This window comes from Polyodon spathula, chromosome 13 (assembly GCF_017654505.1).
Source record: "Polyodon spathula isolate WHYD16114869_AA chromosome 13, ASM1765450v1, whole genome shotgun sequence".
NCBI lineage: Eukaryota > Metazoa > Chordata > Actinopteri > Acipenseriformes > Polyodontidae > Polyodon > Polyodon spathula.
The window spans coordinates 17,310,188-17,324,678 of record NC_054546.1 but is presented as its reverse complement, the minus strand read 5'-3'; the positions used below and the strand labels follow the sequence as shown (position 1 = coordinate 17,324,678).

The following is a 14,491-nucleotide window of genomic DNA, read 5'->3' as shown; positions in this document are numbered from 1 at the left end:
CTGCCTGGGAGTGTATGTCACTGTTCTTTGGTGCCTGAAAATATCCTCTCTTGGAATTGATAATCACCCCCTTGTTCTCGATGTCTCTAGACAAAGGGCCAGCTTGGTACTGTGTTGGCTACTTATTGGCACTTTCTATAGCAGCTATGGTATAAACTGAAGGATCAATGTCCATCTATCCATCTATCAATAATTTGTTTTTGTATTCACTAACCATATTGTTCGCCAAAAGATTCATGAATCAGTCCAGGATGCTGTTAGATAAAATTAACACTTCAGTGAATGTTGTCAGTGGTTCCATTCAGTATGACATGTACTGTATTCAGATATGATTTATTTTAAGAAAATAAACTAATACTAAGTCTGTTAGTTAATAGTTTTACTTCCGGTTTTATTGAGTGCATTGTACACATACTACATACATATTTCCATGTAAATGCAGCTTAAAATAAAATGTTGTTGTTGAGTATTATCTGAGGCTACTTTCCAGGTTAATGCACCTCATGCAGAAGGTGCCGCTGTACTTGACATGACCGTACTGTTTCACAACCACTGTTGCTTGTCAAGAGGTTTAACGTGACCAGTATCTGGGTCAGAGTGATTTTAATTGAAGTAATATACTGGTAACCGGTATAGTTTATTCCACAAACAATAACAAATCAAAGAAACATTGGATCCCTAAATGTATACAAACTAATCTTTGAATTCCACATGCATTATAAACCTTTCCTTATAAATAACAAAAATATCAGACACACACACACACACACACATATATGCATGCATGGATATGAGAAGTGCGAAAGTCTGGACACTTAGAATATGAATTTAGTTTAAAATAATTGGCTGTCAGGTACATTGTGTTCACCGCTAGTTTTTATTCATTGTTTTTGTTAATCATATTTACTCTTGTTTATTACTATAATCGAATGCTTTGTTTTTTTTTTTTTGTTGTTGTTTTTGGTGTGTGTGAAGTTATTGCAAAACTCAGACCTCATACCGATTTTAGTTTTCATGTTATGCTACATTCCAGACTGAGTTTTTAACAAAATGTATTGTACATTTAAGACTGTATATCCTCTGTATTCATTGCAGTGACTTGCAATGTTTTGGTCAAAATATGCTACATAAGTTAGCATTAATATAATTCTTTGTTTTTTTCTGATCCAATATAAACCTAAATATAGCACTAAGTGTGTGTATTATTTTAATGTACGGGTAGAGATGTCTGTCTGTTTTGTTATGTGTTGACTGGGATTATATTTAATAATCCTAAGTGCCTAGAAGGTACACACTTGTTAAAAAAAATCATTTTTAAAATGCTTACATTTTTATTCTGTTAACACAGCAAGCACAACTAGAAAACAGGGATATTATAGCTGATATGGATATTGGGTGTTTTCCACTTTTTGTCAAGTTTGGTGGAAATGTTACATTTTGTGGCAATAATCAAATAAAGTTTTAAAAGCAAAACATGTTTCCTTCCAAGTTTTTGATTTGGAGAGTTATCACCGACAGGCACACTCAAGACACATGCATCAATATCAGACAGGCAGGAGTGGTGAAAGCACCTTTTTAAATAAGTAACTCTGCCAGGGTAACCTTGTATAAATGTGGTTTACAATGTCAATGACTTTCTTTTTAGCAGAACACAAACATCTTGAAAGTATTTCAGCATTCAATATTGTAATATAAAACAGTGTACATTTAGTATTCACTCATGCAATTAACGTACTGTATAGATCTCAAGGTGCAGGATTCTGGATTACTTATTAAATGCTTTTATGTCAAATATATAATTAAAAAAATGTCAATTTCTTTGGGTAAATCAAATCTAATTACACAGTTTATTTAATAGCACTCATTCCATCATTGCATAATTAGAGACAATAGACAGTTATTGCAAATATTTATTTAGACTAGTTATATGTTAACAGTGTTAGTCTGATCAGATCTACCCTCATGGGTAAAAATCGTTCTCTGTGTGAGGATATTTTCAATTTGTATGCGTCTGTACAACCAACTTCACCGTCATAAGCCGATACTGTATATGTGTTCCCCTATAACTAGATCTAATACAGCTATTGCTATGCTCTCATTGTTAGAAATCTATCATTGTGATAATTCTATCACTATTATCCTGTAGCTTAGGGGTTTCGCTATGACCCTGTGTTCTGTGACATTAACTTTTGACTCATCCATATCTCAGAATACCATACATTTTATGTTCCACCCTTGAGTGTATAGCTATGCTGTTTTCCCTACAAAGGTTCAAAGTAATAACACATTCAGTCCTTAGACCTCAGAGGGCTGTCCAGCCCCCCGGTCCAGATCCCAGATTGAGATATACTATCTATAGCAAATCATTCATAAAATTAGTTAAACACATAAAATCAAACTATAATATGTGTTATTTCTGGTAGTCCCCCCACCCCATTAGCAACCCAATTTGTACGGTCCCCTTTTCTCGTAGTATACGACATCTTGTAATCTGCATTTCGAGGGCAGAGTTATATTGCAGTGCAAATTGTTTAGCTTGGATGACCTTTTCCATAATGTGACCCCCCAAAAACAGTTGGTGCCCCCATGTAGCGCACACCCCTGCCGCCAAACCTTTCGCCACTTACTTTACCTATCTACCTAAATATCTATAACAGAATATACTGATTACCACACATGCATGGCTTTGAAAACATATTAGAAATACAAGGGTGACAGTAAAATAACTAAATCTAATACAGGGTAGGAGAATGAGTTTAAAAATACACCTTAAATACAAAGAACCACCTGCACCGGTTATTTTGTCTTCTTCCTCTGATTTCTGCTATTCAACATAAATGCCATTGCTGAACCTATAAAAGGCAACTTTGATAAGATATGTTATAAAATTCCATCTAGTTACCCTGGCAAAGGATCAGTGCTAGTTCCTGAAAGGGAGGAGTGTGTTTCAGACCATTTTATATGCTCCTTTATAACTTCCTCATTAGTTTAGTCTGCGTTTTTAGTAGGTACTATTGAAAAATAAAGACCATACAGAGACCAGGGGCAGACATCTCTAATTCTGTTCAGTGTGATCCAAAAATAAAAATGGTAAGTGCGGATTTCTTTTAAAACAAAATATGCAATTAATATTTTTTAGAACTGAAAGGTAAATTGTTCACAATGATTTGATAATTTGCACAAGACCTGCTTAAGCCTGATTAATAACTAAAATGAAATGACAGATTTTTGAAAAACCAAGTCTGTAAATAATATGTTGATCGTGTTATTGGATTTTCCGTTTTATTTAACAAAGTAAATGGCTAGTTTCACAAACCCTGATTAGCTCTAATCTAATGTTCATTTGGACAAGGTGGTTCAGAATTAGTCCTAATCAGGGTCTGTGAAACCAACTTTAAATATTTTAATGAACTGATTCAACCTATTCCTGCACTTAACCCAACCTATAGCACTTTGTATTTTACTTGCACTCATATCTAACCTTAATGTAACTATCAACACTGTTATCTGCTCCTGAACTTCCCCAATATCAAATCGTACTGTGTTTTGTATTTGCTCTTATTAGGACTGAAGTCATTCTATTTTGTAACTTGCTCTTAATTGTACTGTAATTCTTGATGTATTAATAATAATGCAATATTATCTGAAATATGCTAACACAAGATTTGCGCCCCTGTGTGAAATCCTAGATTTATGTCACAAGAGAAATCGGTCCAGTAGTCTCAGTTTATCCGTGGGGACGGTCCACACCAAAAATCCATCACTACTGACACTGCGAAACAAGCAGGCTTTCAAGCAGTCTCAAAAGAGAGGCTATGGAATTTTTCACGTCTGCTTTGTTCAAGTACTTCCCTGTACAAACAATGCAGCATGCATACTACTCACACAAGTTCCATAAACCGCTCCAAAGCACGTCAATTTGACAAACACAGATGACTCTATGGGATACTGTGATCAGAAACACATTTTCTTATGATTTAAGAGGCACCATGGTACGGTACCTTTTTTTCGTATTTCTGTGTTGGAAAGATTAGTTCTTTAAGGATAAAGGATCACCTTTTTTAAAAGAAATAGACATTACTAGCCCTTAAGAAAGGAACTACATTTTAATCAGAATGTAACAACATACAGCAGAATTTATCACAATGCAAACAAATTCCTGTGCAGCTCAAATATTAGGAAGCATTATTATGTACATAGTGATCACATGTCTCTCACTGCAGTACCATAGGGGAATTACCAAAAAAACAGTCATGAAAAGCTTACAGTAATATTAAAATGCTGTAGCATGAGACATCAACAAGGAAATGGTAGATTTATTTTTCACTAAATGAACACGACATGTCTGCAAAAATGTTTACTTCATTATGTAAGAAAATGCAGACGTACTCGTACTGGTTTTTCGCTGAAAAAAATATTCAGCGAAAAAAGGCACTTTACAGAGCATTAAAAAAGGACCAAAAAGAAAGTACACAGAAAGAGTACACAGAACTGCAAACGCAAGTCAAAAAGGAAGTTAGAAAGGCCAAGAGAGAAATAGAAATAACATTGCTAAGGGAGCTAAAACCAATTCCAAAATGATCAACAGCAAGAGAACATTCAAAGAGGAGATTAAATGTTTAAGAGATTGGCAAAATCGTAGAAGAAGAAAAAAAAATAGCACATATTTAAATGATTACTTTTCACAAGTTTTTACAAAGGAAGATACTGACAACATGCCCCACATGTCATCCAGTTCCTATCCAGTTTTAACCTTTAGCATTGTTAAAGGCAGAAGTGTTAAAGGGACAGGAGCTCTAAAATAAACAAATCCCCTGGGCTGAGATCCTCCCAGGTACTCAAAGAAATGAAAGAAGTAATTTACAAACCGCTAACCAAGATCATGCAGCAGTCTCTTGACACAGGGGTGTACCGACAGACTGGAAAATTGCAAACGTAATACCGACCACAAAAAGGGAAACAAAACTGAACCAGGTAACTACAGACCAGTAAGCCTGACTTCTATTATATGCAAACTTATGGAAACTATAATAAGATCCAAAATGGAAAATTACCTATATGGTAACAGGGTACTGGGAGACAGTCAACATGGTTTTAGGAAAAGGGAGATACTAACTTGCTTGATTTTTTTGATGATAATGGATAATTGCAAAGCATATGACATGGTTTATTTAGATTTCCAGAAAGCTTTTGACAAAGTCCCGCACAAAAGATTAATTCTCAAACTGAACGCAGTTTTCAAGGAAACACATGTACATGGATTAGGGAGTGGTTAACATGTAGAAAACAGAAAGTACTGATTAGAGGAAAAACCTCAGAATGGAGTGTGGTAACCAGCGGTGTACCACAGGGATCAGTATTAGGTCCTCTGCTATTCCTAATGATTCTGGTATAGTAAGCAAACTTGTTAAATTTGCAGACGACACAAAAGTGTTGCAGCAGCAAAGGTCATTCAAAATGATTAGACAAGATTCACTGGGCAGACACATGGCAAATGACATTAATAGAGAAAAGTAAGGTAACGCAGGAATGTACATTATAAATATCATATGATGAAATTGTTATGAAAAAGACCTAGGAGTTTTTGTTGACTCAGAAATGTCTTCATCTAGACAATGTGGGGAAGCTATAAAAAAGGCTAACTCGGATACATTAAAAGTGTTGAATTTAAATCAAGGGAAGTAATGTTAAAACTTTACAATGCACTAGTAAGACCTCATCTTGAACATTGTGTGCAGTTCTGGTCACCTCGCTATAAAAAGGATATTGCTGCTCTAGAAAGAGTGCAAAGAAGAGCGACCAGAATTATTCCGGGCTTAAAAGGCATGTCATATGCAGACAGGCTAAAAGAATTGAATCTGTTCAGTCTTGAACAAAGAAGACTACGTGGCGACCTAATTCAAGCATTCAAAATTCTAAAAGGTATTGACAGTGTGGACGCAAGGGACTTTTTCAGCCTGAAAAAAGAAACAAGGACCAGGGGTCACAAATGGAGTTTAGAAAAAGGGGCATTCAGAACAGAAAATAGGAGACACTTTTTTACACAGAGAATTGTGAGGGTCTGGAATCAACTCCCCAGTAATGTTGTTGAAGCTGACACCCTGGGATCCTTCAAGAAGCTGCTTGATGAGATTTTGGGATCAATAAGCTACTAACAACCAAACGAGCAAGATGGGCCGAATGGCCTCCTCTCGTTTGTAAACATTCTTATGTTCTTATGTTCTTATGTTCTTATATAATAATATTTTAAAGATCACCAGTAATTCCCACATTTCTTCATTAGATGTTGAAAGTTAACCTTGCATTACCAAGTTAAGGGCTTCAGGTAGATACCAAACATTGTGTTACTACACTGATAACAGATAAGATCTATACACCGTGTTTGCAGTTTGTACCGAATGAAAAACTAGTTAACTGGAGTGAAATTTTTAGTTCAACTTTTAAAATCAATGACAAATGTTTCACTACATATTTAAGTATAAAAATGTAGATGGTTTTATCGTATTCAGTTACACATTATGTGCACAGACAACTCAAGGAGGCACACTTGCAGTACATTGTTGAAATTAGCAATGTATATATATTCATGTTTCTGTACCAGTGCTAAGCCTCATTGCCAGCTGTCAGTCTTGGATCCTGCCAGTGATGGAGCACCATGCCCTGGTTGAGTTTTGACACTGGAAACATTTATAGAAAATACATCCCAAGTCCAAATGTAAAGGTGTAAGTAAGGTTAATGTCTAATGTGCAGTGAGAGTTATATCTATCCCTGCAAATAGTAATACAAGTTTATTATGGCATTTTTTGAGGTTTTGTTATCCTTTCCTCAGACTTCCAGCTACCCTGCCACATTAAATTACAATGCAATGCTCATTACAAAAGAGGCAAGCACAGGATATAACGTTGTGTTTAAATATTTGTGTTGGAATAAATGATCTGCAATGTTCACTATATATTTTAAATAATTGTAGCTCACAAGATAATTCCATAAATCTTAGCTATTTTGCACTTCCATTAAAAAAACACACACATGCATGTTAATTTTAAAACATGATTTCTGGTACTACATTAGTTAAGTTCCGAACACTAGAATACAGTACAACACTCCATAATTAATGCAGTACAAAAGAATTTACACAAAACACTCAACTACTTTATATTAGTACATCATTTCTGCATGTAGAGTACAGGAAAGTGTTTGGTGAGAAACGAATACCCTGCAAGTACTTGACATTTTTCCATTTTCCACAATAGTTGAGTAGTAAACAGGAGCAAAGAGGAGTACAACTAGCATTTTTTTTCTAGACAAATAAGTACGGAATGAAAATCTATGATATAAACTGACATTTTGAAGGAAAAATGTATAGAGCACAGAAACGACTATAGCGGTCAAAGAAACTAATTTCACTGGTCATTTCTGCAGGATGAGCGGAACCACTACCTGCTTAGCATCAACACATCTGCCACTCCTTCAAATGCTTCTACTAATGTGTGGGTATGTGCACTGTCTATCTTTATAACATGTCTGTCTGTGGTGGCATCCAGTATGCAGTGAAGGAAATCCCACAAGCAGGGTGTCCCAACACATACCAGCTGCATGCTGATCGAAGGGGAGAATTCTAGTGTGTGTTTCAATTATCATTTATTAGAATACCACAGTAAAATACTTAGATGTCTTGGATTAAAGGTACAGAACCCATAAAATCGAATTGGCCATGGCTGAACATTTGAGGGCCGCCCTCAGTAACCTAAATTGATTTGCAATGAGAGTCATATCTGTCCTTGAAAATAATGATACAGATTCACATATTTTGAGGTTTGATTGTCTTTCTCTTTAGACCTCCAGCTACTCTACCACATCATACCAAAATGCAGCTACAGCAGAGGTAAGCAAAAATATATATAAAAAACAGAGGACATAACAAACTACCTGCAATTTTCACTATATTTTAGATATTTAATGTACAAATATTGCTTGGTTTTGAGTAATAGTATAAACTGTAGCGTCACAATGAATGCGATTTCAATTATTTTAGGTGGCATGTATTTTCCAGGCACGTCTAAAAAAAAAAAAAAAGTGTTAGGTACATGGTTGGCTTCCTGTCTGCTTTCTTAGTTGGTTCTAGTAGATGTTATTTTATAATTAGAAATTGATTTATCTTTCACTCTTCGTGTTTTTGAGTCTGGCCTTAATGTTAGCACTCTGAAAAACATACAACATGGGTTTCTGAATTGGTTACTACCAAGATTGGTATTGGTTAGTTCACCTTTGCATACAATGGATGTAGGTCATATTAATCTACCTTTGAATATTGCTGATAGCTCTGTCTTGTATTTCTGTTTCAGTCATCACATTGAGGTGAATTGCTAAACATTGTTACACTATGTGCCGGGGTGCCCTGCCCCATGTTTATTTAGTTTTATGTTTTATGTGGTGTGTTATTGGTGTGTATGCATTGGTGCACGGGGAATAAATTGGGCTGTGTAGCACAGGTGATTTAAAATGGATGGTTGTATTTAGGCACGGGGATTGCATAATCTCTTCTCGTGCAGACAAAATGTATTTGGGTACAGGTGTGTCACAAAGTAATTCACGTGCAGACAGTGCCGCGATTCAATCGAAGCAAACGAGTCTCACTACAGCTGCATAAAAGAGTCAGTGATTCACACACACGGGGTTGGGTATTTGCAGGAGAGAGAGAGAGAGAGAGAGAAAGAATAAAATGCATAGAATGAATAGATATGGGAAAGCACACTTAAATGAGCATTAACTTGCAAATATTTTTAGTGAATATGACTCTTTGCCACCAGTTAATGTAAGAAATACAACACTTGTCATATTCCTTACTGATGAGTGTTGCAGGGGGAAAGGTTAATTGCTACAATCTGGGGTTTCAGCTGTACTTAAAGATGTTTATGAGCCCTTTTGAGGCCACAGGGTTCTTTAAACTTCTGAGACAGACATGATGACTGGAACACAAAATTATTAAAGTGAATCTAAACCAGAACAATATATAAAGATAACTGTGAGGTCATACCTGTACCAATAACTCACTCAACAGCGTTCAACCATTAAAACTAATCTCAAATGCTTGTACTTTGACCACTTGGCACATTAGGTAATAGTCTGCAAAATACAGTATTGCCTTAACTATGGAAATACCTTTCTCTTCTTTTCACAGAATAATACATTAGTGATCGCTCTTTCAGTTGCTATACCAAGCTTTGTGATTCTTCTCATCATAGCTATAGTTGTGTCAGTAATTCTACTGAAAAAGAGAAAAAGGGTAAGTAGTTTGCTTAGTCTTTTTGGGAAGTAGAATTAGCCATACCTCACAATGACCTGTGTTTTTGTTTCAACCAGTTGTTCAGTCTAGCAATGAACATAGACTTTTGCGCAATCACTGTAGTAGAAATCTGGACAAGGCAGGGGATGTTCATAATTAGACATTCTTCTTGGGGGCTAGATGGGAGATAAATGCTCTTTGAGGCCTGGGTCTGAATTACTAGAAAGACCTGTGTAGTAAATCTAACATGAACAGAAGCCCACATCCTAAAGCCACAACACTGTCATATGTTGACCTTCATAGTCAGTTTTCAGTCTGTATCTGTATTTCAAAGATCTTCATATGGTTTATTATGTAGAATTGATTTATTTCCTTTTGTAAATTAGTCATTTAAACTTCCTTTTTTGTTATGTAACCACAACTATACATATATACTTTTTCTCACAGGGAAGAAAAGCTACCACACAAAGCAAGGTATAGTATTTTCTATATATTCTAACTTTATACAAAATAAACAAGAAACCACTTCTGAATTAGAATGCTGCTGTACACCGGATCCATTTCTAGACACTGTTGAAGTGTTTCACTGTTTCTGAAGAAAGTGAAAATACATTGATTTGGTTTATGCTTGTTTGCTATGGGTAAAATAACTTAAAATGTCACTCTCTCACACCCACACAAAATACAGTAAAACCTTTCTATTATAGCCCTGCTACAAACCAGTATTCTATATAATTTGGCAAATGTTGGGGTTCCAACCAAGTGCCTGTTGAAACCAATGGAGTGATATCCTGTACAATATGGAATCTGTTCATTTTGGAATCCTGCATAATTTGTAAATCTGTCTAAAACCAACATAAATCTGACTGTGCAGTCCACTATAAGTCAAACGATTTATAATCAAGTATGTTGCATAAATATGCAAATGTACTGCTGGTATGGTACAGTAAAATCCTTGTTTACTAAATGGAGAAAGTAAACTGAAATTAATACAATCCTTGAAGGTGCAGATTAGACGGGTTTTACTACAAAGACAAAATATTGCTGAATAGTAGTTGATCACAATACATGAAGAATACTACTGTGTGATTCCTCGGGTTATGGTACATAACAGTAATACCAAAACATTGTATTCTGTTACAGCCTGAATTCAGCATTCATTCAGAAAGTATGGTAAGTTGCTGTACACCAGATTCCCATTAGATATTAACATAGATAGATAGATAGATAGATAGATAGATAGAGATAAAGTTTGTATCAATTCACCGGTATAGAGGCTATCTAAAGGTTTGGTTTAATCAATATCAGCTGAGGGAATGTAAAATGATATGAATACAAGGCCAATTGAAAAAAACAATAGTAAGCTATAGACTTTATTGAGAACTAAACCACAGCAGGAGCTAGATGTGTTTTACTGTCTGTTTTTGAAGGGGCAAAAACCTATTATTCTAAACGTTTAAGTCTGTTAATATCATGTTTTATCTGTGAGCTTAGATTTCATGATTTCTAATGTGTTTAGAAGTGTATGTTGGCTACAGCTAATCAAGTTGAAAATGTACTTTCTGTTCAACTCAGGCCTAATATCCGCACAACTGGTGGTGTTGTTTGACATGAGGCGAAGCCCTGTGCTTGTTAAAAAGTCCATATGTGTGGTTATCGCACCACATTTGAACTCCCTGGAGTCTGTTATTGTGTTTATAAAATGCCTACCCCCTTTCTACCCCATCCCTAACAAAGCCAATTGGTTGCCAAGTGAATCAGGCAGAATGGTTCTAAAAGTTCAAAGCAGTGCTGGTATAGTGATATTTGCACAGGTTAGAACACTTGTTAGCTAATTAGATTGGTCCCTCTGTTTTTGCCATTTTATAATCTCCTTTATTGTATTTAAATGTTTATTAGTTTCCCATTTCCATGTATCCTTCTCAGGATACTACACAGGTGTTAAAGGATGGGTATTATATTGCAATGCTTTTCAAATAAGCCTTGTACTCTGGATTTGTTCTTTTCTGTCTGTACACACTTTGGAGTGTACTGAGAAGTTTTGTAGAGAAAAAAAAAAGTTTAGTCATATAGCAACAGCAATATTTGAAGAAACTTTGCTGTAACACTTTTATATATATATATATATATATTTTTTTTATGTTTTAAAGGAATACTATAACATTGATGCTATTGATGTGAATAATGAAAATATTTACATGAATGAGGAAACAACCCAGAAGAACAGGATCAAGCATAGCCCCAGATCATCCTCTGAATGGATCCAGTCTAAAGCTTCAAACAACTTTGATAAAAGTGATCGTTCTGCCTCCAGACAATCTCCAAAGATAGGGCAGTCCCCATATCCACTACAAGAAGAAGATTTCTATGAGTCAACACTACCAAGAGATGCTGACAGCATCTATGTTAACCAGAACATAATTGAGACATATCAAAGTGGTGCAAAACCAAAGAAGTAACATCTGAGTTTCCCAGACAATATATGTTTTTATAAAATAAAAAAAAAGAACTTCACATGGCTTGGCTTATAAAATAATTGAACATGTTGCAAACCTAATACCAGAGCGAAGAGGCTGGACACTGCCTGGTATTCTCATTTTAACCTGTCTAGCCAATTTGATTCATTGTTGCCCTGAAACACAATTGCAATCAGTCTACCTTAAATTGGGAAAGGCAAAGATTTAACATCAGTCAAATGAGGCATGATAGTGGGTACACACTGAGCAGGTGCTACAGTAGAGAGGATCATATATTAGTATGCTGCTCCAAGACATCTGGAAAGTGCTGTGGCAAGAAGGGAAAAAAGATGATTAGAGAGCCATTCAATGCAAGGCAGCAAGGATTCTTGTAATGGATTGTAGTTAGATGCTATTGTGAAGAGCACTCATTTTATCCAGTTTGTTCCATTAAGGCGTCATATCAGTCTTATGTTTGGTTAATATCCCACAGAACTGTGTTTATCATGAGAAGGATAAGTAAATACTGGAAAGGAGAGAAATGTCCGACTTTCACAGAATGGAAACATCTATGCTAAAGTTGTTACAGCTGAAGAGGCTCTACCAGACAGAGGAAGAGCAATTAAATAGCAATTAAATAGCAATTAAATAGTGGGGCCCATTTTTAAATGAACTCAGATATATGACATTGTAGCAAACCTGCTATACATTTCATGCATGTTATACCAGTCGTGAAGCAGGTATGCAGTCCCCCTCCCTAATGTATAGCAGTGGCAACTGTGTACACACTCCAACCAATCAGAGCCCCCCACCTCTGGCTAGATGCACCCCTCAGTACGGACGAGGGGGTCACCGCAGGTTCAAAGTTGCACTAATGTAACTCCAAGGGGAGCAGTCTCTCCAGTTGTTGTAAGCTCCTGGATCCTCTGTGCTGTACATGGGCATAGTCACGGGACAGTCCAAAGGGATTTCGCGGGATAGTTTGCAAGCCCCAAGCACCGCTTTCAGCTTCGTGCTGCAGGTTGAGTATGCCATTTGAACAGTCCTTAAACGCAACACAAACGCAGCACAGCGCACTGGCTGTGCGCACCATTAGAATATATTACTACTGGTTTATAACAGCGACTTCTAAAAAATTAAATGTATGGGTGTGGGTTTGATTTACACATGTATGACTGTAAAGTGATATATTTGAGAATCATTTGTATAACAAGATCGCATGTGTGTTATTTAAAAATGTATATATATATATATATATATATATATATATATATATATATATATATATGAAATCGGATATACGTTTTGTTTGTGTTATGTTCCGTGCTGTCACACTGTACATTAATTTACTGGATTGACCAAAACTCCAGTTCGACGTGGTGCGTGATGTGTTCCATGTGACTTTGTTTCCATGACTCTTTCAACATTTAAACAATAATAGTATTTCAAAGCTTCAAAGATACAATCAGAATTAATAACTGATAAGGCAAGGTCGCTCTGATTGCGCCAGATTACCAAAACGTCATGTCGTTTTTCACCATGTAGCCAATAACAGCTCAGAGAACCAGCAGCGTGCAGTCACTGGGGGTTTATTTGCAAACACGCTCGCACACCAACTATTACGTCTGAGGAAAGGACAAAAGAAAAGAGGATTCATGGCAAAAAAAGAAAGACGCCTGTGCCTAAAATAATACTAGTAATAGGGACCGGGGGATAACAAGGTAACTACGCTTAGAAGAGGAACCGACAATAGCAGCAGAAATTAACATACAAATCATAAACTGTAAGGGAGGTAAAGAAAGTGTACGATCGCTTAGATTATGAGGTATATATATATATATATAGTGTTAACAATTGTCAAATATAGTTTTTGTACAGTAGACTTGTGAGATATTAATGTGGTATTTGTTATATAAAATAGAATACGTTAGCTGTTTGTCAATACCGTCATTATATATGTGATAATGTAGCCTATGTATCATCACATTAGCTCGGGTTCGGAAGTGACATTTCGAATGAAGTCGTTTGCAATTAGAATATGTTATAATGAAGCTAGTGATCCATACATTCGCGCCTTAGTAGAAGATAATTCGACCGACTGTACTTTTTACATGTTTATTAGCACGCCCAGTATTACTAGGATCGTTGTTAAATACACTACAGCCTAATGTTAGTTTGCTGACTTTAGAAAAACAAAAAACAAAAACATGCTGAGGTTGTAGAAGTAGATCCAACAGTTGTGCTAACAGCTCAGTGCAAACTGAAACAGCAAGTGACATCTGCATTATTTATAGTCTTCGAGGAACCGCCTTTTATTGATCATCTTATTACCTTTTTTTTTTAACTTTAGATGGAGTTCAGTCCTAACAAAGGGCATATTTCAGTTTTATCAATCAATCAATGATTACATTTATACAATTTAAATGTATTTTTAAGTTGTCAATTTACCAATTACATTTTTTTTTTTTTTGTTTAGTTTTTTAAAGGTGATGCAGCAAACCCTATATGATTATGTAATACAGTGTGCCCATACTAAATAGAAAGGTGGTGGAAAAACTATGAAAGCAAACTACTACAAGGGGAAGCTTACAGAGGATCGAGAAGGAAATCCCAAGTTGGCAAAGAAGGTCAGGGAGTTTTGTGGCAGGCTGGCGAGTGGATAGAGGCCCAGAGACAGACTGCAGTTCAAAAAAATAACTATTTTATTATAAATAAACACAAAATGAAAGGGCACAAGGGCCAAAACAA

The 14,491-nt window shown here is 35.8% G+C and overlaps 1 long non-coding RNA gene across 2 annotated transcripts in view; it reads left to right on the top strand.

Annotated features, from left to right (window-relative positions):
* Positions 1 to 7,773: 7,773 nt before the first annotated feature.
* The window catches only part of LOC121325103, a 26,322-nt gene continuing 19,604 nt past the window's right edge, over positions 7,774 to 14,491 (top strand). The window contains exons 1-5 of one of the 2 annotated variants that reach the window (XR_005951317.1): positions 7,777 to 7,886; positions 9,183 to 9,287; positions 9,735 to 9,761; positions 10,431 to 10,460; positions 11,438 to 11,817. This is a non-coding gene — a long non-coding RNA (uncharacterized LOC121325103). Of the gene's footprint in view, positions 7,887 to 9,182; positions 9,288 to 9,734; positions 9,762 to 10,430; positions 10,461 to 11,437; positions 11,818 to 14,491 lie in introns of those variants that run through there. The other variant, XR_005951316.1, reaches the window with a different exon arrangement.